Here is a 22,788-nt window from a genome sequence, read left to right as displayed (position 1 = left end):
CGGAACAGTTGGCTCCGGCAGTGATATCCGTCGTCCTAGTCGTCTACGACGCGAAAGCAAACTCATCACGATCGTCGTATGCAATCTGCCGGAAAGCGAACCTCCCGGCGACTCGCGGAATTGCTTGCGACGACGCAAATTGTGTTGACAGCCCGGGAAAGCCTCTGGCTTCTTTTTTTTCGCCCTGCTAGCCCTTCCGGTACTGCCTCTGCAAATAACGATTCCTGGATCATCGAACGTCCCCGGAATCGCCAGTGTCTCTTGGACAGCTTATCTAAGATCATAAATCTTGGATTCTAATACGTATGATAGATAAGATTTTTGTCGATTTTCCGATATTTTGAGATATAATTTAGATAAAATATAGGACGCTGTGAATGTTTTTTGGACAGCTTATCTAGAATTTTGAATTTTAGATTTTCGTAAATGATGGACGAGAGGTTTTGGACGATTCTCTAACATTTCATGATGTCTCAATTATTCAATGATAGTTGAATGAAGATCCGTATTTTCATAAATCATAAAATGAAGTATATTTGGTTGTGTAAAATTTAATTTACACCTGTTTCATGATAACCTGTGATTTTGAAGATTTAGTAACTTGTACGAGAGCGTATAAATTTTAACGTACCTTTATTTTTAACCTTGATATGGATTAAAAGTATTAAGACCTTTTGTAGCATTCAACGTATCGGTGTATAAGCTATCAAAACGAAAGCGATCTGCTGATTCAGCCTTCTAAATCGCGATGCGCTTCTAAATCGTCGAATTACGAGCCTCTGTTTGCACCTCTACGTCAGCGAGATATAAATAGTGATTTTCCTAAGAATCAAGTCGAACACCACTAAATTGTTGAAGCAGGCGTTGCACAGAAGCTTTGCAACCTTGTTGCTTCGTATGTAAATCGAGCATCTCGCTCGAAAATAATTTTCTACCTTCAAAATGAAATTCTCGGAAACGCGTGTTTGTGACAAGCTTCGATATTTCGCGAAAGAAATAAAGCAATAATATATCCTCCGTATGAAAATGTAAATTCAGTGATATCCGAATTAAAAGATCGAGCCTTAATAGCATGGTAAATTTGCATTTGCACTGAACCGTGGTAAACTAAAATTCATTGCGGACACATCCGGATCGATACGAACAGCCATCGAGACACCTGTGAGATGATTCATCGAGTCGACGCACGTGCGATCGGCCACTGGATAATCTATATTTTATAAATCAACGTACGCGATGCATTCAACGCGAAACAACAAAAAGATGAAATTCCTGCAAACATTCCTCTTTCGCTTCGTCACGAGTTACAGCAATCTTTTTCGTGCGACATATTTCTACTCTTCCTTTTTTATCATCCAACGTTAGAAAATTTCAAACTTCCATTAAAATGACGTTGTAAATTCCATCCAAGAAATTTTAAATATTTGGTGTGCATCAAATCGTCGTTCGTCCGAGTTTCAGTTTGACGAGACGATACCACCCGTTCTTGTTCTATCGTTGATTATCAATCACATTAGAAAGGGAAACATTTACTATAAAACGATATAAAACTACATAACGATAAAAAGATTTATAATAAAAACATGAAAACTCCCTTACTGATCGACGCGAATAATCAGAATAGTCGTGATGATTTTCTTATGCGAGTTTAAACTGGAAACGATAATTCTAGCATGAAAGTTGTTATAAAACATTTAATAAATATTTGCATAAAATTATTTTGTAATTACCACAAACCTGGTACGATGAAACAGACGGATGAAAATAACTTTTGATGAAGTGAAAATCAAAATTCGTATTTCTACTTGCTTAATACGTAATATAACTTTTTGTAAGCGAAGAATACGATTCAATGCAAAACGATTTTATCAGCGAATATAACCGATACCATTGTCGTGGCATCGACTTCAGCTGGGATCGACATTAAACGCACGTAGAGACGCGTGCAAACATCGCGGTTCATTAAATTAATCCGAACACGGACCGACGTATAAACGGTGGACGTGCGAGTCCGTCGCGACGTGCCGCGTCGTCGTAATTTCTCTCGGACGTTCCACCGATTTCGAATCGTGCTGCGAATATCCGTCGATTCCCGATATATTAAATTACAACTGTCTCCAATGCCGATGGGATTCGGAAACGATGTCTTTGTCAGCGACCAAGTGATCCGTGTTTGCCGCTATAACGGCACTGTTCAACGTACAAATCTAATTCTGCACTACCTGCCTAAACGTTGAAATTGTTACGCGGTTTAGAAATACAGAGAGATCAAAAGAAAGGTAGTCGAGAGTTCTACCACCATGGAAATTTTATTCAAACGTTTATGGAAATAAAGGACAATACTGTTGCCATTTGTGGTATTAATTTCGAATTAATAGCAAAATTTTCTGGAGCTTTCGTATAATCGCCGCATGGAAAGCAAGCGATTCCAAATTTTCAGGATAGCTCTTACTCATTTTTAGATTAACCTTTAATTATTGTAATTTACTTATTGTTAGATAAGACCCATCTGATCTCTTTTGTAAATATCATACCACAATCAAGAAACGAGAAAATCGCATCGTCTGATACATTTCTAATTCTTCCACAACGTATCGGGAAAGAAACTCGAAGAATCTTCCAAATGTACAGGGTGTCCGGCTTTTAGTTAGCGAAACTTAAAAATCAACCGAAGTATCTTCGTTCAACTTTTCATCTTCACTTAATTTTTCACGAATCCTCGTAACGCATCCATCAGCTCAAAGAGAAATCTACGAAACGGAGCGGCTTCTTCTTCGTCGATTGGCTAAATGTTAAGATCAAGTCGATGGACAAATCCATCGGACAGATGACTCTACGCAGAAATTCTCTGTAGTCTCGATAATTTTTTCCATTGGATTTATAGCAGTAGGCAAAAGAGGACGGTTTATTTCCATGGACACAGTCTGCTGCCATTGGTGGGTGCTCATTGGGTATTACAGCAGCGCTACCCCTAATGGGAAAACGGATCGCGAGTCGAGGCTGGCCTGAATGTGTTGAATGGGGACTCGCCGGGACAAAGGGCGTCACTTCGCGGTCCCTTTGTCCTCCGGTGGTAATCGGCGCCGTCGATACCAATTTCACCGGTAATTAGAGAGTTCACTTTTCTAACGACCGTCTCGCCTTTCCTCATTGTCGGACGAAAACGATCCTCGTTTAAGTCTGACAAAAACATTATCGTGGCCTGGAAACTCGACTTCTCTTCACTGCAAGGATGTCCCCTCTACCTCATCGTTCGATTTTCTTATTAAAGATCCCCGGGCCTTTGAATAATTTACATATTGACAATATTAATAAATTGACGAGTTACAAGTTGCAGACTGTACAGCTCTTTTCTACGATATTGTAATTCGTAAGGTTTGCTTGTAAAAGTTTATTTATTTGGAAAAATCGTTAATATTCCGCGGGAATGTTTATTAATATCGGTAACTTGTAACACGTGGCTGATACAGTTTCGCTGATAATATTAATTGGCTCGTACAAAATGGTTCGGTTGGAAAAAATTGCGAGATAAAAATATGGAAACCATGGCAGGAACTAACGTGTAAGCCTGGAGCAAACTATTCCTTGCCGCGTTTCGGCCGATCCGTGGCGCTTCCCTTCGACTTCGAAAGGCTCTTGAGAAAGTCCCCGCGGGCTGGCGAACTCGAGAATACTTCTGGAGGTGGCCCCCTCCAGGGGGAATCGATATATTGACAAGGTAGGGGAAAACGGGTCTCCATCGAGGACGAACCGTGGAATTTCGCGAGACACATTTCTCCGGACGCTCCGAGGCGAACACGTGAGAAACGTGTCTCTTCTACGCCCTCGTGGCCGACGCAGACGTCGACTCTTTCGCTGACTCGTCGAATATTTCTGGCAGGACGTTTTTCATCATCCTCCTTTGCCGCCTCGTGAATTTCCTGCGAGATGGTTCTCGCTGTGCAAGTGACTCTTCTCGAATGATACACTACGTTCGGGGATGGGGGATTTTTCGGTTCTACGACAGAATTGGATCTTTTCCTTCTTATCTTGGAAAGAAAATCCGCCGCTTTGAGAATTGTGATATCCAAAAAGAATATCAATGGGTTGAGAAGATACATAGCCTCAGACAAATTATGGTTCGTATTGACTTTAAACTCGCGGATGGTGGACGTTTGTAATTGAAATTTGTTCGATTAAGTTTGATTGTGGAAAGAAAATATTTGTTTGGTTTTTAAACGGAATGTTTAAACGGAAAATTGGAACAGACTATTGCCACGAGGCACGAGATATAATTCACTAATTCAATGGCTCATAATTCTTAAAATCAATGCCTCTTATCGAATGCCAAAATCATTCTTCAAACATGGTATCGTAATTCAAACACGATATCGTAAATTCAGCAGACGAAGAAGGTTATGCTGAGAAAGTTTCGATCATGCACGAAGTTAACTTGGAAGGGTCCACGATATTTTCGTGATTTTCCTTTCGGATTAAAGCGGCACGATACACGACTACGACGAAATTGCGAGGCAGGTCGGTGGTTTCTCGTAACAGCGGAATTTGCAACGGACGTGAGAACGATAAGGAATGTCCAGAACGAGCCGGAGGGTAGGTCCGTGGAACGATTTGGTATGCGGGCTGCGTCCGCGCGATTATCTATGAGTCGATAACTTACTTGCCGAATTTCTGGTCAACCAACTCCAAACGCACGACCCAGCATCCCGTGCCTTATTATAATCTCGTCCAATTACCAGCCTTATTTGCGAAATCCGATCTAGCGTAATAATGGACGATCATCAACTGCTATCAATCATTTATCAGCTACGACTTTATTTTCATCGGCTCAAACTGCAACGAAGAACCGCGAGTTTATCTACTTATGGATTATTTTTAGCGTAATTGTTTTAATTTGAACCAAGTTCAGATGAATACGGTAAGAGGATAAGAGACAATAAACTGTTGTAACAACGCAGAGGATGGTTTATTTTCCGTATACATTTTTACGCCTGTATATTAAATTTAATCTCTCTTCAGGTACAATTTTATTCTAGCGAAATATGAATTCATATCGTATGAAACAACTGAAAGATTCTTCTCTCAAGAGATTGAATCACCTGCAAATGTATTCGTAATATTAATTTGCGCTTAACAGCTGGAAGTCCTAAGGCAAAGATTACGTAACACGTTAAAATTCTCAAACTCATAAACCTTCGATATGATACAATTTCGACTACTTCACGCCCCTCGTAAACCACCTAATATTTATCAATGGGAAAATTACATCTCGTAATAACTCATTGCCAAACCTGGTCGTATCTTCCCAAAGAACATGAGGCCCGGAATCTCCATAAATCCTAATCAAACGGTCCTAATCACGCCGGAGAAATCCAATCATCGCCGGGTCGAAACATTCGTATCCTCGCCTAAAGCTGCCATAACTCGTTCCAGGTTGAAACGAGATTCGTTAGAGACCGGGTGGGGTATACACGTGATCGGTCTCTGTATCCGCGGTTAAATTTAAAGCCGATCGCTCGGCCGGGCATAAATAACGGCTCGGCGGCCATTGAATTCGCTGGCGAAAAAATGCCGCCGAGAGGCGCCCGAGCTCAAAAGAAAGCGACGCCAACGCGTAAGCGTATCGCTTTGCCTTGCAGCGTGAGCTGTCGCAATTCCTTCGCGGAATAAATTTTCTCCGTTGGACTGGCACCGCCCACGCATCCACCGCAGGAGAAATAATACGCGCGGCACCGTTTTCACTCTATCGGCCGGCCTTGATCGCTCTCCGAGTCTTCCCCCGTGTTCCTCGCCTTTCCATCGGGTCACTCGCGCCACCGGTAGCTAAAACGACCAGTGTGGGCGTGCAGTTTGCAGCTGCATCCCGGTTAATTCGCGCGGGCAGGCTACGTTGTACAAGCTGTTATAGTCACCCTGACCCCTTCCTCGCTTACACCACCCGTTTACTCTCTTTCTACCACGCCGAAATTTACCCTGTTTCCTTGTCTCTACTCGATGGAACGACTACCGGATACGTATAGGTAGTTCCGCTATTGCAGAAGCGGTTCGTGCGAGGCTAAATCCACGTGAACGAAAGAAGAGGGGATTAGAGAAAGGAATTGGTAGAAGGAGAAAAGTTGGAAGGGAGGAACGATAAGCATCGATGGACGATGACTAAAGGAGCGGTCAGACAATCGACATTATTGACAATATTTAAAATTCTTAACATTGCATTCCGTAAGGGGCCTCCTACACGATCAATACATATATATATATATAAATTGTCAATACAATGTTGCGAGCCTCAAATAATGACGATAATATCGACAACAATATTGATGGTGTGAACGCTCCTTAACTCATTGGGATCAATGAACCGAGAATTAGTGATGCAAGCGGATTCCTTCGATAGGTAAGTTGATTGTTATGTGTTCAGTTTGCCTTAGTTCGGCGGACGGATGAAAGGGTTTAGTGTTTGAGAGTTTTTGTTTGCGATCTTTCGTTTGAATTTGATTGGATTTGGTAGTGGTTAGTTTGCTTATGTTAATCCAATGCGAAATGAACGATTTCTCTTTCTCTTGGAATTTTTTCTATTATCTGTGAATAGATTTAAAAGGGGAGTATTTTTATGAAGAAGATGTCTGTGTATATGTGCACTTTCTTAGTAGAAATTAATGGAAGTAATAGAAGAGAATAGAGTTTGAGTTCGATTCTGAGTTTTAATGATTATTAATTGAAAAAAAGGATTAATCTAAAAAAGGATGTAACGTTCGTATACGTACGTGTGTGTGTTTGTTCTATTAAAATTGATCTAGATTGAACAGAAATTCTTTTGATTATTATAATTCCCGATGAAAAAAGGATTCCTTTCCCAATGAAAGGCTGTGCTTTAATAACTTTTTTTTATAACTCTAATTCAGGATGTGTTTTCGAATGATTGAAAACCAGTGTTTGAAAAGATATTTTACATTTAGCTGACATTTTTCATATGTATTTTGTTAACCATGGAATATATTCATTCTAGATGAATATATTCATCCTAATATCTTGTATCTGGAGTTTTACATCGGTTCGGAGATAGTTCTATATTCGAAAGGTGAGAAAGACACGTGGTTTGAAACGTTCGTCATTTTATACTGGAAGCCAGTGTATCTAAAGAGCAGAAAATACACGGATAAATTAGAACCGACGAATTTTGTTCGTTATTTCCGCAAAAAATTCATGGCGCAACAGTTCAATTAAAACAGTTCGTCGTACTCTTTTTTCAGCTTTCTTTGGCAGCCACCGAGAAGGAATCAAGATACACCAGCCCGGTTTAATCTAACCAAATTAAAACTGACAAAATCCGTTTGCTAATCCAACGAAAATTCCGTATATCACGGTTCGAGCTACAAAAGAGGAGAGAGAGAGAGAGAAAGAGAATTCATTTCTTTTTTAAAATCGGCGGAAAATTTTATAATTCTGTTTTTCAACAGAATGGATAGAGAAACAAGAATGTACTAGCGAGATTAATTCTATCGATTTACAAATAACAAAAAATTGGTGATCCCATGGGAACAAATTCGTCAGTCCCGTTTTCCTAAAGAAGAAAAGAAATAGGAAAAAAGGAAGAAAATTCTCATAATTTCATATCTGAGTAGAAGCGGCAAAGATTAACGATACACCAGGCAAGACAGACAATGTCTGTTGCAAAATTTGGAGCAAACTCCATGTACATGTAACTGATCATGTAAAAATTCATTTCAACAAGAAAGCAAAATGGTTAACCCACTATAAAACCAAGCAATAATTTACCCTAAGATTACGAATACTTCAGAATTTTTATCTCTAGTACAATCGTAGAATCGAAGTGTAAGAAATAATTGCATAAATATTTCACACACAATTCTTAAAATTTCATTACGCGATCGTAAAATCCGTATATAAGAAATAACGAAACAAGGAGAATATTAAGCGAATCGTGGAAATTCGTAGTCACAGCCACAATTAATAGTATTAATTAAAAGTAAAATTCGATAATATAGGTCAACTGAGAAAAGAGGTTTCAAAGGAAATGTTCCGTTAACGCGAAGTTGGCTTTCAATGATTTAAGATGCCGAGGGTGTTTAAGAGATCGCAGATCTCCGTTGGTATCAGAGCGAAGAATCGTTCATACTGTCGCGAGGAGGAATATCGAGAGGTGTTGGCAATACGGGGATATCGAGACGGAAAGGGGTGAACGTACGATGCATCTGATGCATACACGCGTCGCCCTTTCCACGGACAAGCGCGCGATGGCAATACGTGCTCGCTGGCTGAATCGCAAGCAGCATGGTCGTGTTTCGTGCGAGCGCGTGCGGCCGCTCCTACGAAGAGTGGCATTTTCCCAATATCGAAGTGGCTGATGCGACTCGATGCGAGAATGAGTAACCTCTTTTATTGGATGTACACGCTCGCGCCACCGGTTCCCCGCTACCGGATTATTCGAGCATCGATCCGCTTTGTTCCGCCAAGGGAATTGACTTGCTCGAGAGCCTCCTCTTCCTCTTTCTCTGTATGTGTTTCACTGATTTTTCCATCGTTGTTCCGCTTTTCCCATCATCTTTAAGATATCCTGCCTTTTCTTAGATGGATTTACAGTCTGCATGTATGCGATATTTATTTAAGATGTATTTTATTGCATTTTGTTATATCGTATTGAGTATCGTGTGTGATATGTATGTGTAGAAGCGAGACAGTGTAATCCTATAAGGAAACCAACACAGATATATTTACATATGTATATATGTGGATACACGTGTTACTGTTAAGTTTTATCGATTCAGGACTTGTAAGATTGCACGATGGATATATTGGCTATGTTAGAATGAATAGCAATGGAGTTCAGTTTAGATCGCGGATGTTTATGCAAATTTATGCTAATCCGAATGTTATGTTAAGAGATCTTTCATTTTTTAGATTAGCAAATTTGTAAAATTGATTTGTAAAATTTCGGAGATCGTAGTCCACAGTTCGGAATATGCGATTTGCAAAATTCGCCCTATTATATCCCACCTCGTCTTTCCCTCTGCAGTGACAATTGCGCTTACGAAATTTAAACTTTCTCCTAGCCATTATACTATATAAACTTCTACCATTTTGTTACTTGCCACTTCGCTCAACTATCGTGGTACTCTACCCAGTCACGCAATTTCAGATATGTTAAAGTTACTGTTACGCTGCAACACGTGACGCTTGCGAGGACGGAAACTTCACTCTTATATTTGATCGTAATTCTTCGACTGAGCACCTAAACACCGCTGCACCCATCAAAACGTCGCATTGCTGGAAAAGAGTAATTTTGGAAAATCAAAGCAATCTCTTCCGATATTTCTGATATTTCACCGTTCTATCAACACGTATATTAATTAGAAAAAAATTATCAAATTTTCTACATAAAAATGACTTGCTATTGGTTTTAGGATGATCCGAGTTAAATTGTTGTAAGCAAAAAAACCAAAGTTCTACCATTTTCTTCGTTATTTTATTCTGTATAATTTTACTCAAAACAGTACAGGAAGAGTTTCAAATGTAGTGGCACATGAGTCAATGGAAGATTCGAATTGGAAGAGACTCATATTGTTGTGCCTTGGAGTGTCAACGTTGTTTTGGTTTGCTAGGTTCAAAGGTAAACAAACTGCGGACAAAACATTCTCGCCGGAATATTTACAATCGTGTTTATATTTGTAATCGTCAACCGGAGTTACATTCGAACTTTTTATAATGCCACCGGTAGATACAGATAGACGAACGTGCTCTCTAGGACAGTCAGTATAGCGAATCAGTATAGCGAATCTTTATAGCGAGCCATAGAGTCGAATAGCGAACGTAGAGTTGAACAATAGCATTGAGCGAGCGACGATTACTACCAGCATACACTATCTCTGTACTTGTATTTAAAGTGATTTTAATATACACTGACTATTACAATTTTATCATTCGTCTCTTTAATAAACCGACACGTATAATAATCCACCTCACGAATATTTCAGCTCGTATTTATCAAGAATAACAAAAATTCTAGCTTGCTGTGACCAAGGAGAATATTACTACTTGTTACACGAGTAACAAACAAAATTGGATTCGTCCACATCCTGGAATTTCTATCGTATTCCGTATTTCGATACCGTACACTGATTAGCGATATATCATACGATAGCGATAGTATCATAACCGCGGCGCTCGCGATTTCGTCATTACGTAAAACTAAATTTCCGCTAGTCGAGATCGTCTCACAACGAACTAGCGGAACACGAGATTGCATTTACAAGGCCTGAACAGCAGATAGGAAGATGGTAGAAGCGAGAGAGATCCGAGGCAGAATTTTGATTGTAAAGCGAAATAGTTTGAAGTCGAAGCGATGCTATTATATGTATAGGCGACCGTGTATGGTCGCTAAATACTCGCGGATGCAGGATAAAGTTGAATCGGGAGCGTAAACACGGCTAAGCTACTTACTACGTATTTCGTGGGTGGAGGGGTTGCGTTGTTACGCTTCCGGGCGCCAAGTAAAACAGTTTATCCTTAAGCAGCCACCGTCCAACTTGCCCAAGCCGCCGGCTTCCACGCTGTTTTCCTATTTAAAGCAGCCACGATTCGCCTGTTATCGCGCACGGTTCTTGTTCCTAATGGACATGTTGCATGGACATTGTTAAGTCGTGGAATATTTGAAGCTTATTTCGATAGCCGGAATATTCCTCGAGATGGTAGTTTACGGTTCAGGGCCGAGAATGGGCAAGTTGTAAGCACGGATTCTCTAATCTTCGGAATAATCCTGTGATTAGAGTTTCAGTTTTGATTAGGTGATTTTAGAATGCCGGGGATTTCTGGAATTTTAGAAATGATGGAGAACACGAGTCTGTACAGGTCAAGTCATTTAATTCGCGCGAGTATTTTGAGCGAAGTAGTTCTTTGTACAGGAAAATGTTTTACGAAAAGATTAAATGGTGTTAACACGCGAAAAGGTTAAATGGTTTCTAACACACTTCGTAATATTAGATTAAAATATCTGTTAAACCAACAAATTTGTACAGACTTATCGTTACGAAATACATATCTAGTACACGACACAAATTTCTGCTCGAGTTCCATTAACTTAACTGCATAAATAGGTGTAGCGGCACATGAATCAGAGACTCATATTATTGTGCCTTGGAATACCAACGTTGTTTTGGTTTGCTAGGTTCAAAGGTAAACGAACTCCGGACAAAATATTATCGTCGCTATTTGTAATCGTCAGCCGGAGTTACATTTGAACTTTTTATAATGCCTCCGGTCGATACAAATAGACGAACGTGCTCTTCAGTACAGTCAGTATAGCGAGTGATTATAGCGAGTCAGTTAGTCGAATAGCGAGCGTACAGTTGAACAGTAGCATTGAGCGTGCGACGATTACGACCGGCATATGGTAACTCTGTACTTGTACTTAAAGTGATTTTAATACAACTGACAATTACGAATTCTTCACTCGTCTCTTTAATAAACCAACACGTATAAAAATCTACCTCATATGCACAGTTTACTTTATCATGTTCTCTAGTTTCCATATACATTCTGCGCATGTTTGCATCTATAAATTTCCTACAAACGTATAAAAATCCACGATCTCCTTATTGTTATTCAAAATACAAAGCAACCTACCTAACGAAGCTGTAGTTTAAAACGCAAATGGTAGAACAGGTGGACACCTCTAGCGGCTTATCCGCCTTCGAACCTGTTCCCGTGCCTGTTTTTACCTCGCCATACGACGAAAGTATGCTGAATTCCCATCGAGCGACGCTTTTGTCACCGGCAGCCACCGTAGAATATCTAAATAGTCGTGGAAACGCCGACGAGACGTCGCGATACATAACCACGATCCTCGATATTCTTATCACGATCCCCTTAACGAGCTATTTTCTTCAAAACGAACTTTCCAAATTGCTATTCCCGAGATGTATCCCGTTTCTGAGTTCCATCGTTGAAACAAGATTTTACTCGGTTTAATTGTGGACTTGGTTTCGCATTGTCGTCCCGATGGTACACGGTTTTATGTGGTATGGGTGGAGCCGACGTATTTTTTTTTTTCCCAGGGAAAGAGAGAGACGGTTATCTTTTTTATATTTTTATTTTATTTTTACAGTATCGGTACATTTATATAGTATAGTGTGTACCAGTCTGGTTTTATCAAAATAGAAAAAAAAAGGAGGAAAAATACGTACGATGAAATATGGCTTCCAACGAATAAACTGGAATTTATTTCCGCGAAATTTGAAATTCGATAGATGGAAATTCATCGATATTTCCATTCAATAGGGACGCGTGAATTTATACAGTTTCTTGTATAATCAATTATTCTAAAAGTATTAACAGCTTTCATCGGATTTTTTGGAAATATACGTGTGTACATATAGAAATTGTATTATCGGAGGGGGAAGGGATCATTGATGAAATTTCTTGCACATATTGCACACGTGTATCATTTTCAGGCCGTTTCTTTCGCACACGTGGGTAATATAAAAAAGGACCGAACCCTTTTTTTCCTGGAAATGGGGACGATATTACGAGAAGGGTCAGACCTTGGCTAAACGGATATGGAACAGCCGGAAGGGTCGATGCAGGGTAAATCGCACGTAAGATGAATCCTTGCCCTCCGGAAACCTTAGCAAAGATATGCTGGAGAGAACCTTTCAATCTACACTTGCCGGTATTCGCATTTACATTTCACCCTCAGACTGACTTCTCTGTATTAAACCGAGAAACATGGAATCGTAAAGTATTCTGAACAAGGTTTCGATGAGATTTCGAATTTTTAGAAAAATATATACATTAGTCTGGTGCCCTTTTAAACGAAATTAAAATTTATAAATTCCCTTGTTCGATATCTGTTACACTTTTCTTCGGATTTCTTCCAAACAGGAGGCGGAGAATATTTGAATTGAAAATAAAAAGAATCTAAAGGCACAAATTTAATTTACTACGAGTTTTCTCGAGGTGGAAATCAATTTTGTACCTGAATCTCCTGACCGATCATATACCATTGATATTTTGAAATTATGAATCTTGAGTTAGTAGTATGCAGTCCACGCGCCAATCTGACCAGTTGCATGCAGAGTCAGAAGGAAGTTTATAGAAAATTTGCTCACGGAATAAATCAACTGCATTTTTTATTCGAGAATCTAAAAGCACAGTCTTCAAGCAGTATATCTTCGAAGCCAGCGAGCTGTTGCAGGAAAAAATAGAAGCTGAACGAAGCAATATAGAAAGATAAAGAAATTAAAACAATGTAAATATTAAAGACAAAGAGCTTTTGACAGAAATATCCATAGACTTGGTAACGTAAGATATTGATCCAAGGAGACCGAGCGACAACACTTCGTGTAACTACTTTCATTACAGTATGAATTATGCACGGCATTTAAGATCTCAGAATAATCCACGACTTTCGCGAAAATGAAGTTATTCTTAGGATGATTCTTATTATAAACGTTTACAGCTTCATCTCGGTTGGTTGCTAAAGAATTAACGTAACTCCTCGACTATCCTGCAGATACTGAACTCGTCGTTAAAGTAGCTTTTACCATTCATGAAACAGGGCCAACCCATACATTCATCTTACCAGCAACGTTGAAGACAGCGTAATATGAAGCGAAGAATATAATTCTCGCTCCTCCGTATTAAAACAGAAAGGTAACCACTGGTTCATTACGACGCGACTCTATCGTCTACCAGTAAGGGAAGACGGATGACACTGTGACTTTTTTTTTACAATTTCTCTCCAATTTCTCTTTTTTGCCAGTTCGGTGTCTGTTCTTCGATTCAGCGAAAGATTAACAACCGTCGACAATTTCCTCGCGAGTCAATGCGCCAATGACCGCTATACGACGCTCGTCCCATGCAGTTCTATCGTTGTTTATCCACCTACGCAAACGGCATGAAAAAGGTAGCAGAACATTTTCCTCGAATAAACAACGTGTCTCGTAGTCGATCGTGAATTTCACGCGACCCATTCCGACCCTCACCTCGTACGTGACCGAATATACGTATTCTTCCCTCCGAGGAACATCGAAGAAACGATGCGCCCCAGTTCACGTACAACAACCGTCGCCGTATATTGGGCATCCGTTTCTGTTTAGCTGATCGCTACGCGTCGCGTTGATGTATTTGCACAGAAGAGTTACGCGCGCTTCTACCGAGAATTAAACGCCGTTTCCGCACCCCCTTTGTCTCGTTCACGCTATGTTCACGTTCCACGCTGATAAAGAGGTAGTTAGTCCAGTAACGAACAAAATTTTCTTTAGGTTGCTACTGGTGAATTAGTGGCAGTTGCCTTACGTTGTAGGGAACAATAAATTGGGAAGATATTAGCATGTTAAGAGGTTAAATTATATAAAGCTGTCTAAAAATATATAAAATATTCAAAGTACAATATTCGTTGTAATATTTGGCGAATAGCACTCGATGAGGGGCTATTCTTTTCTTTTTTTAAATTTGCATAAATTTCCGTAGTCTGGTTATAAGAGATTTATTTTGCCAGAAAATATCGTTGCCTGGATTGATAAAGATCGATAAGTAAAATAAACTAATTTTCAAGTTTCTGTCTGTATGACATATACGTCTCATGAACGTGTGTGTTGAATTTAAAAAATAATTTAATCAAAGATCGTTCGATATAGTAACGTATATATATAGCGATAATATGGAAAAATATAGTAAATATGAAGAACCTTTATCGTTAGGATCAAGTTACTTGACTTCTTTTAATATAACTGTGAAGAGAGACGGTGAAAGTCTCCAGTTGCGCTACGTAAATAAATATATAAAATAGTTCGAGTTAAGTTTTTCGTCGTAAGTGCTGCAGACTCGACGCTAAATTCGCTGCACTGAAACAACCTCGTCCCGCAAGTTAGCGCGTCGCGGTAATTCAGTTAGCGAAAGTTGTAACGTTACCGCAATCCAGCTTTCGTAGTTGCCGCATCAGCGATAGCCCTCCTAACCTCCTAGTTACTTTCACGTGATACCTGACGTTTCCCTATCCATCATTTGTTAAATTTCTTGTTTTCAGAAATTCCCCAAAACATAATAACGTATACTCGTATACGAGTAGCTCGTTAAATAAAAACAGACAAATTCGCGAACATCGTTCGACGAAACATCGCCGTGGGAGAAAAGAGCGATCGAAGAAGGGGCATGAATATCGTCGAGCAAATATTTGTCGCGAAGGACGTCAGGACAAAGTTAACTCGTCTTCGTGCCATTAAAGGGATAGCAGCCTTTAGCAATCCACACAAAGACGAGAAAGTGGCTTCTAGCTATCGCTCTGGCCCCGATAACTTCCAGCTCCTTCGAACAGCAGGAACCCGATCGATTCGGCTCGACTATAAAATTTATTCCCATTCGCTGGCTACCCAAGACATTGCGGTTTGGCGTGAGATGTCACGAGTACTCGTGTCGTTTCGTCGACGATTTTATTACGACGGCTTACGTAACGAGACGAGCTTGATATGGTGAAGAAACTTGATGGAAGATTGGAGTTGCTGGTGTGAAAAGATTTTCCAGTTATACGAGTTGATTGGCTTATTGTATTTTGAGAAAATGTTGAAGGAGAAGTTGAAGTATGATTGACTTTCCACTGTATGAATTTTGTGTCTTTCGGGCTGTTCTTTACGCATCCATTCTACTGTCATAGTCTTATCGAAGTAATATATTCCTAGCTAAGTTGTACAAGTTACGAGATACCAGTCATTGGTATTAATACATTCTCTTGTATATGTAACAAGCAAGTTTGGTAATGAGACAAATATAATTGTACAGTTAAAGTTACAAACTATTACCATTAACAAACTTTCTCATATGTTGATAACGAATTTAGCTAATGAAAGTTAATTTTAGAAACAAATTTTAAAGATTAAAAGTGATTTCACTATCCTCGTTGATATGAACTGGTGGAAGAGAGGTCTATAAGCAACTTGTAACTTGTCAGTTCGTTAATATTATTACTTTCTATTTTTATCTTACTTTCTATTAAATTATCGTGCAAGAAGTTCCAGATTATATGGTTCCAAGTTTCATAAATTTCTTTCACTGCAGCTCTACACGAAGACCATCTTTAAAATACAATGCGTGATTTAATCCAAGACAGCAGAAAAATTCAAACGTATCGTACGATTAATTCTTTCCATTATCCTAAGTCTTCATTATTCAAAATACTGCTTCAACGTTAGGAATTCTTATTCAAATATAAAATTAATATTCCAGTCGAATTAACCAGCAAAAATTCTTGTTCATGATACAATATTTACTCGGAATCGTTAAATATTTAAATTTCTCCTCTAATTCCGCACATTCCGGCAACGTTCTCGAATCATTTACAGCGTCATATTCCAAAGAGTCGTATTACACACGTGTCGCATTCCGAATTACGAGCGATCGACGACTGGTAGTTTATCTTGATCGAGAATCGATTTTCGAAAAGCATAAAAACGAATGCCAGGAAACCGCACGGTGCCAAAAGGCGTGAGTTTTGTGGGAATCGAGCAATTCGGAGCGATACTAAAATCGCGAGCAACGAGATCTTTGAGTTTTCGTTACGTAACACGGGATGGAAGGGGATGGAGTAAGAAGATAGGTCGCGGTGCTTCCGATATCGTGAAGTTTCCACAAGTTTCGAACGGTGTCTGTACGACGACGTCGCAGGATTCGGTTTGTACGCGCGACACCGAGTGTACCGCCGCTCCGGAACCGATGAAAGTGACGCTAACTCCTCGTACGTGGCCCCGGCGCACATCCCTTATAAAGTGAGATTTATCCCGTCGTTCGTCCTTTTTACGACGAGAACGACAACGGCGAAGTTATATTCTTCGGGGGAAGATTCGCGTTTTATAGCTGGTTCGAGGGAAAGAAATTAGGTTTCATATTTGGATGATTACGGAGATGTTCGTAGGGGAAGGTGAGAAGGGCTGGTAATATGCAAATCGCAGGAGAAAAGTTTAATAAGTCGCATTCTTCGTGTTCCGCGCAGGTACAGCTTTCAAATTTAGTGCAATGTCAGTCAATTTTATGTCACCTAATTTTCTCTCTCTTCATTCGACTTTAGAATTGTTATATCTTTGCCATTTTCTTGAACATCTTGTTTCTCCCTTTTTTACTGAATTAACGACTGAAAGAAATATCGATAATTTTATGTATTTCGATTATATGATAGAAGCTTAGAAAAATTGTGCGATATATACAGGAATATACAATAGCGAGAAGATTGAAAGAAAGGAACGCTGGGTCGTTAGAGGGTGAGAAAAAAACGCGGAACATTTTCAGTTCGAACGAACTCGCACGAAGTCGAGGCAATGCCTAGCAGTACGATGATTTGAATTTTCCCTTACGTATCGCGAATGAACCGATAAGAGGGGAAGAAATAAATGGCGGGATGCAGACCTCGCAACCTGGAGAGCTGGAAACTCTATTTTATGGTAAATAGACGTTGCCTGCGAGGGTTTGCTGCTTTCCTCCACGCGACTGCCGATCGAAACCTAAAGGAGGGATGAAATACAGGGGTTGGAGGGAAGTTAAAAACGATATGTCGGGCCACGACGATTTTCTCCTACGGTTTATCGGTTTTCAAATGGTCTGTGCCGTAATATCTAGGTGGTCGAGCCAACTCTTCTCGCCTTCTACTTCTCTAACATTCTTCCTCCTTGTAGTTTATAGCGTATAATGTATTCACTGAGCATTATAATTAGCTGAGGTATTGGAAACTGTCTAGGAAGGAATAAATATCGTACAGGAAAGTTTCAGTGTTCTTTGAAGCGTATAATAAAGTGTAAGGAGAATTACTTCCGACGATAGGTAGGTCGTGCATTTATGGCAAATTTAGAGTGTATATTCTATGCGTAATATGCGAAAATATACAAAACATTCAAAGAAAGATACTCACTGTAATATTTATCAGCTAAAAACGGAATGTGAAAAACGTTTCTATAAAGAAAGACATTGACAAAATTCATCGATTCATCTTCAAAGAGGAAAATAAAAAACGACGTAACACTCCGTCCTTCCATTTACCCTTATCTAGGTCGAACTAGCCAGCCACCTCCAAAAACCAAAAATAAAAACACAACACGACACTCCATCTCTCAACTCGCCCTTATCTAATTTAGACTATCTATAGATTCCGAAAAACCAAAAATAAAAAACATAACGCTCCATCTCCCAATTCTATCTTATCTAATTCGAACTACCTGCGCAACCTCAAAAATAAAAAAAAAAAAAAAAAAAATAACGCGACCAGTCCCTTATTCAATTTGAGCTACTAATTCGAACTTACGCGTCCTGAAAGTTCCAAAATTCAAAATACTATGCTATTCTAGTCCTTCACCGACGATTCGCTGGTTAAACTCCGAGTCACAAGCAAACTCTGCAACGTGCGTTAACTCGCTTAAACCATCGTACGCAATCGATACCATTCTGAATCCTCAAAGGAGAAAGTTTTCTTCGTCTATCGAACGCTAACTATCGCTAACAGAATTCTGTCCCTTCCATCTAACGAAAGGCTCCATTGATGGGTACAAACGTTGTTGCGTGGCCAGCCGCAAATATTCGCGCTCGGGGACGTGGTACCGTTTGGGTCTCCGGACCGTCGCGTCAGCTTGAATTGAACCATTCGCGAAGAACGCGCGCGCGAATGAGCCCAGGCCGCTTATTTAGTGGACTGAAGCGGTACGTACACGTACAGCGGCCGTGTATACACACGCGCACGCGAAATAAGCCCATTTCCATGGTACACTCGGCTGGCCACCGGAGGACAAAAGCCGCGTTTATACGTGCAAACTGGCGAGAGGACGCAAGGAACCCACGGGCCGGACGTTTTCCTCGCATAATACTTGCAATATGAGGGACGCTGAGCCGGAACTATACGCAAGAACCACCCCTTCTGTACGCGTGTTTATATGTGTGTACATCAGCGACTTCCTGGTCGGGGAGGAAGAACCATGGGTTGCAAATTACACAGAAACAAGCCGGGTAAATAAGACTGACGTTTTCTGAACCCTTTGGCGCTTAATGGACGCTTCTAACTTGACTTCGACTGTTCCTTTGAGGTAGCCTTTTGATGGTGATTTTTAAAGGTATTTTAAGCGACGTTTAATAATTATGGTAAATTACTGATGCGTTCTCAATAACGAAAGAATGTAAAATCTTTTTTAAATTGGATATTGTAACTCCCGTCCGTATTTTAATGGAAAAGTTTCATAGTTTGCTACTTTCTCTTTGTTCGCGGTTTTACACTGACAGCGATGAGAGAGCGGTTTGAAGTATATTGATCGATTAATTAGCAAACTATTTGTGTAACATTCAACCGAGCTTCTTCATTAATTACAACAAAGTGACAGCTTTGATTCGTGACGGACAAATTCTTTTCGAACGGAGGGAACATTTTCGGTCACAATCTCTCATCAACCAGAAAATTGTCTATTCTTAACGTTAACCATGCACTTCGTTTATAAATAAATGTTAAAAAAATTGTGATGTACCTCGGTTTTAATCCGCGAAGATTGGATCTTGCAGCAATACCACAGGCGGATCAAAGTAACCTGAAATATGTATACATACATATGTAGGTTTTTAAACGATTAAATAATTAATTAAATTAATAATTAAATAATTGTTGAATAATTAGTTTTATTTTACTTAAATAATTAAATAATTATATTTAAAAAATGTAGAAAGTATTATATTTCTAAAGCATATGTGACTTCAAACGATATATTACACGGTTAATAACAACAATAAGCGGTGAAGTTATGTACAGGAAAGCAGAAAAGGTTTACAGAGAAAGCAATCGCGTAGTAATTAATTACAACTAAAAAGTTGTATAAGTACAACTTCTAAACAATATTTATAGAAAGAAACATTTTCGTATTTTCGTACGTATTTTCTAAAGTTTCTCGAAGAATTATTGATAATTAGGGAAACTAGTTTGCATTCTTTATATAAATCTACATACAAATTCACGAAACATTGTCAAGTCAAAAATGGCTGAATGCTTCATAAAACATTTGGACTTGACAGGTTAGACAAGTTAAAAGCGCAACAAAATTCCACGGTTTCTCATCTTTTTCTCTTCTTCGCTTCTAAAATTTCGTTTGTAGAATTAAATCACGCGCAGAAGCGTTCAGTCGTGTAGTATAGGAGGTAAGTACACCGACGGTATAGTTGTTATATTAATTGCCGTTTGCAATGAATGACGCGCAATATTTCTCGCTGTGTTCGGCGCAGTCGGCCAGTTTTGAATACAAATGGTACCATTAAACGGTTCGAGCTGCTTATTCGGCCAATTGTCCTCGCGAAATGACGTCGTTCAATCACACAGAATTCACTATTATGTCGAGTTATGTTAACCTCCCCACCAGAGGAGGGAGTCGGATCTTTCGGAAACCATGCTCACAAAGCCGAGCGGCTTCTTGCTACGAATTTCGATAGCCACCCCCTTTCGTTTCACGCGCGCGCCACGAAATACGCTGTCTCGCGTCCCGTGAAAGCCGTGCAAGATAAATACGTCGTATAAATACGTCGTGTAACTGCCCTATGAATTAATTAATCGTCGTGTTGGCCGTTGGAAACGAACTACCCTTGCGAATAATGGCCCCAGAAGGGGGTAGTTTTTAGACTCGCTGACGTACCTCGAAGAATATCGCGAGAGATATTATTCAGTATTATGCCCTATCCTTTTCATGTACACTCATCAATCAATTTTCTAAAGCGTAACGTTAAGCTTAGACATTGTTTCATTTAAAACAGATGCGTTTCATAAATAACTTTTGTTAATTAGATAACCAGGCAGAAAAAGAAGTGGTTTTACGTTTGTCTTTCACGACGCGTTCGATACAGGGATGTGATATAGGGATTTAATTTCCGGAAAGATCAATCACAACGATTAACTAGCAAGATTTATTTGTTTGATTAAATGATTTTTATTAATTAAAAAGTAGGAGTTACTGACGCCGACAGAATGGAATGCTTGTCAGCGTCATTTTTACGGAATATTCATCTCGATGCTAACAACCCTTAATTTTCAAACATTTCAACAAACTAAGCTCCGAGAACGCCAAAACATCAAAGCTCAAATTCAATTCTCGTCGCTCTATCCATTCCTGTTACAAAATTTTCCCCCCCCAAATCACCCTAAACCTGCACCCAGACATCGAAAACGATAATCAGAAGCTTCGCAGAAATCTGAAAATCGAGCGCGACTCTCCCGCGCTGCGTAGAGTTGCGCGTACACGTTAGCGCTTTGCTGACGAGCGACGGCGACGCGTTTAAGGATTAAAGTCGAGCTTACGAAAACCGGTCGGGAACTCGGTTCGCTACGTGTGCACGTAGACTCGAGAGAGCAGATGTTCGTAATTGCTCGCCCACCCCCGCGCCTGGTCGTCGTTAGAAGTGGTGCCCGGCGCGGAAAATCCTCCTAGAGAAGGTTACACAGACGTAGGCAAGTTTACGTGTGCACGTGTGCCGACACAGTGTGTGTAGTGTACATGTCCGCGGGCTGTGTGTGCGCGTGGTGTGGCAAGCGTGTTTAACTTAGCCTTCATGCGCCCTCGAGGTGTAAACAATTATTGCTGGAACGATGCAAAATGAAAATCGTAAACACCCACGCCTCGGCTACTGCCCCGCAAGTCTACGTCGACTCCGCGTGCCATCGATTATAAATGCGGCCCGGATGTTCCCGCCAGAAGGTTGCCCGCACCCCGAGGAGCCGCTGTCGGAAGTGCACTTTCGTCCGGATCAATGGAAACTGAAATATGGACGTCAGCTTCTCGGGGAGTTGGGTCTGGTTGAGCTGTGTTTCGACTCGTTCTTAGTTCGATCATATTATATGAGATGTTATAAGAGTCGAGTTAGATTCGGTAGGAGGTGGATTTAATTTCATACATTTGGAAGAAACTACCCTACTTCTAAATTTATTGCTTGGTAGCTTGGTGCGAGATTATAGGACGTGGGATTAGTTGGGCGTTCGTTCAATTGGATCGCGCATTTGGAACAAACACGTGTCTTTTCGTAATTCATTGGCTGCTGCTTGGATAATATTACAGAGGACACGTTGAATTGGATTTATAATTATTTGGGGGTTGTTTTGACTGGATCATGAGTTTGGATGAAGTACACCTTTCTGAGTTTGCTGGTTATTAGCTGGATGTCTTTATAGATAATACCGTAAAGGGTAAGGCGAGTTGAGTATAGTTGAGCGTTGCTTTGATCAGGTTATACGTTTGACCGAAACAGAAATCCCTTCAAAATCTGTTATCTGTCAATTGGATCATGTATTCGATGGAAAGAGGTGTTTCTTAAACTTGTTACTTGTTAATTAAAGGATAATGAGAAGTGGTTTGAATTGCATTCATTTGGAAGTTGTTTTAAATGAATTTGATAGAAACAAATATTTTTTTAAGTTTGTTACATGTTAATACAAGAATTGTCCTTGTTTATTGATAGTAAAGAACGATATAGCTAGTTTCTTCCAGAGAATTAATTTAAAATAAAAGTGTATGTCATTGAAAGTTCATTGAAAGCAATTCGCCAACCGGGAAAGTAATTGTTAAATGATTATAAGGGTTCGATGAACATTTTTAACCCTTGGTAAATAGAGTCGTTGAGAGAACAAAGACTCCTATAATGACTTCTTGACTCTAAAGTGAATAGTCCTTGCTTCTACGCACTTGGAAATATTCATCGAGGAATTAAGGGGCAGAAAATTCGAATCACGAGGTCAGAACTAACGAAATACGTATAAATGACTTGGTAATCCTGATTAAAAAAAATACG

At 39.8% G+C, this 22,788-nt stretch overlaps 1 protein-coding gene across 1 annotated transcript in view; it reads right to left on the bottom strand.

The window, feature by feature from the left end:
- LOC122572116 (bifunctional heparan sulfate N-deacetylase/N-sulfotransferase) overlaps positions 1-22,788 on the bottom strand; it is a 367,071-nt gene that overhangs the window by 177,512 nt on the left and 166,771 nt on the right. Inside the window, exon 4 of the mRNA XM_043736715.1 lies at positions 19,497-19,556. The gene's annotated coding sequence lies outside the window, so the exon portion shown is untranslated. The remainder of the gene's footprint in view (positions 1-19,496; positions 19,557-22,788) is intronic.

This window comes from Bombus pyrosoma, linkage group LG10, assembly GCF_014825855.1.
Source record: "Bombus pyrosoma isolate SC7728 linkage group LG10, ASM1482585v1, whole genome shotgun sequence".
NCBI classification, from domain to species: Eukaryota; Metazoa; Arthropoda; class Insecta; order Hymenoptera; family Apidae; genus Bombus; species Bombus pyrosoma.
This window is presented reverse-complemented; position numbering and strand designations above follow the sequence as displayed.